The sequence below is a fragment of the Penaeus vannamei genome, chromosome 41 (genome assembly GCF_042767895.1).
Source record: "Penaeus vannamei isolate JL-2024 chromosome 41, ASM4276789v1, whole genome shotgun sequence".
Lineage (NCBI taxonomy): Eukaryota > Metazoa > Arthropoda > Malacostraca > Decapoda > Penaeidae > Penaeus > Penaeus vannamei.
Window position 1 is genome coordinate 7,710,952 of NC_091589.1, and position 3,331 is coordinate 7,714,282.

The window sequence follows — 3,331 nt, forward strand, 5'->3', positions numbered from 1 at the left end:
CTTAAGCATTTTATTACCTCTGTGTTAAAATATTTAAGAAAGAGCATACGATCTCTTCAAATACATGAATCCGTATGATGAACGAAATTACACCTAAATATCACAGATGGACACAAAATATAGTACTGATTTTGCCCCCCCCCCCAAAAAAAAAAATAAAAAAAATAAAATAAAATAAATAAATAAAAAATAAATAAATATAGCAAATAATGTGACTAGAGAAAAATGCTTCATATTCTAGAACAGTGGTCCTTTAACCAGAGTGGGGAGTCAGTATTTTCCAAGGGGGTGCGTACCCTTGGGAAAAAGCAGAATGTTCCCTAAGTACATTTCTTATTCTTAACATGAACATGATCAAATAATGAGAAGATTAATAATAATGTAATGCCTCAACTAAAATACTTGTAGTGTTAAACCTTTATTGTCAAGTTTATAAGCTAGTAGGCATAAAGTGTATCCAAACTTGCTATATGACAACTTCTTGCTTGCACACACACACACACACACACACACACACACACACACACACACACAAACACACACACACACACGCACACACACACACACACACTAAATAATTGTTACACAATACGAGATAGAAATACTAAGAAAAATAAATCACTAGAAAATTATACAAAAAAAACTGCTCAGACTAGCATCCTTTAAAAAAATAAACTAACAAATATCTAATCCTTATATCACTTTAGAGCATTTCCTGAGATAGCTGAGGCATTTTATATAACTTCAAAAACTAAAGACTAGATATTTTCCTCAAATGGAAAGGATACACACATTATAATTTGGTAAATAACAAAACTATAGAAATATCAGAAGACTGTAGGAACATCATGCACTTATATCACATAATTTCAAGTTACATAATTCATAAAAAGCACAACTTTGTAATAAACCTATGCTCAAACATCTGAATAATACATTATTAATATTATAAACTGCTGACTTACAGTGTGGCCAGCTTAAATCTTCACAAAACATGAACGGTCGAAAACGCAGCGTCTCACATGGCTGTCTGGTGAGGCCTCCGCGGATTCAAAACAAGCGTTTTTGTAAGAGTGAGCGAAAGGGTGCGCCAAAAATAAAGACACTGAGACAGAAATAGACACAGAGAAAGAAAAGAAACGCTATAAGTCAGACAAAAAATAAATAAATAAATAAATAAATAGAAATAAAGATACAAACTTTAAAATAAATACAAAAAGTACTAAGCAAGCAAGAAATATCTCATGAGGGAGATATTTTCCTGGTAAATGATAACACAAGCTGAACTCTCGTCTCATCAACATTTCAAGATATCAGTTTAAAGTTTACTAGAATTCCATGTTTATTTTTGTAGTCTTGTAGTGTATGTTAAGGATTGTAGATAGTACCGTTTTTCTTCCTTGTAATATATATTTTTTAATGTATTAATGATAGGATAAGAATTTTGGAATGTATCTTGCAAAATAATTTGGAATGTATTCTTGTAATTTAACAAAGCTGTATTCATTAACATATTTTTTCTTTTTAGCAAAATTTGTATATGGTAATGTATTCTCATATTTTTGTTACGTATTGTGAGTAATACACCCTCGCCTAATTTTATATCACTGACCAATAGAATAGAACAGATTACATAACTGAAATCACAAAAGCTGGACATAATGAACAGATTTTCATCATATCCGCTGCGTGAATTATCACTTCGTTTTCTGTTTACTTTAGTGACCAAATCGGAGTGCTTCTATACCCGATTCCCCGAGATTCTTTTGATAATAAATGAGTGAATGAATGGATGAATGAATGAATGAATAGATAATAATGTATAATGATAATAATGTATAATGATAATAAGTTTATAAATGAATAAATAAAGCTCGTGTTCAAAGTAGGAAAAAAACGGTAGAAAATATTGAATATTAGTTTGGAAAAAAGGTATGGCAATATTAGTAGTCAGTTGATTAGAATGAAAGGGAGACAGAGCAGAGAGAGAGAGAGAGAGAGAGAGAGAGAGAGAGAGAGAGAGAGAGAGAGAGAGAGAGAGAGAGAGAGAGAGAGAGAGAGAGAGAGAGAGAGAGAGAAAGCACAGAGAGATAGAGAACCAGACACAGATAGACACAACACAAAGACAGACAAACAGGTAGACAAACACAACAGAGAGAGAGTGAGAACCAGAAAGACAGATACACAAAACAAAGACAAACAGACAGACACAAAAAAACGCCCTCGTATCTGTCCAGACATTCAACATTGTCTATATGAAGTCTGGCAATAATGAAACATATTGGGCAAAGATCAGCGATGATAATAGTGATTCCTGATAAAAACTAAGCGTGACTAGATTGGTTTGTCTGCGCTGGCAAGATAAGCAGAGAGTGATTACGCCATCAGTTGATTTTATTAGTATGTAGATAATCATCTTGCTTCGGCAGTGCATATACTAAAATTGGAACGTTACAGAGAGGATTAGCATAGCCCTGTGCAAGCATGACACGCGAAATCGTGAAGCGTTCCACTTTTTTTTTTTCCTTATGGTAGAGCACTGACTTGGAATCTCATGGTCCTGGGTTCGCGCCCGGCTGCCCCTCCCAGTCGACTCAGCCGTGAATGAGCACTGGTATGCTGACGTCAGCATGCTAGGGTCAAAGTCGGGGCGGAAAGGAACAGGTCACCCTATCGCATCATCCCGCGGTTTAGTAAGCATGTTTCTCTACAAGACATGTTCCTTACGTCCAGATGGATATGGGACCAACTTTGACTTTGAGATAATCATCATCACTGATATTGTTATTATTAAATACATTATCATTATAGTTATAATCATATATTTATCATCCTTATTATCATCATAATAATCATTAAAAAAGAAAAAAGAAAAAAAAGAAAGAAAGAAAGAAAGAAAAAAAAGAAAAAGAAAAAGAAAGAAAGAAAGAAAAAAAAACAATATATATATATATATATATATATATATATATATATATATATATATGTCAACGATATGGTCAAGCCGAATGTTTCCCCCTCGCACCTAGGCCCTTACAGCTACCTTCCTTCCTGGCATCGCACTTTGTTGCCCAAGGAACTTTCTCCCCCTCGAGCAATTCCGGCGAACTCTCCCCCTTTGTCACGGCCGGAACTCACACCCCAAAATCCAGAAGCCCAGGACAGGAATCGCTGGATAAAAGGACGTCTCGTCATGCAGATTGGAGAGACGAGAGACAGAGCAGATAGGAGAACAGGAGCAGACGCAGAAGAGGGCAGGTCACCCTCCGCCCTCGGCACGTGGGGCATGGGGTCTCTCGTGGGGTCACATCTTTCTTCCCCCAATAAACCA

The 3,331-nt window shown here is 35.5% G+C and overlaps 1 non-coding gene across 1 annotated transcript; it reads left to right on the forward strand.

The window, feature by feature from the left end:
* Positions 1-2,415: 2,415 nt before the first annotated feature.
* LOC113813248 (U6 spliceosomal RNA) lies at positions 2,416-2,519 on the forward strand. The gene has a single exon (XR_003476376.2). It is a non-coding gene; the product is annotated as a U6 spliceosomal RNA (small nuclear RNA).
* Positions 2,520-3,331: the final 812 nt, after the last annotated feature.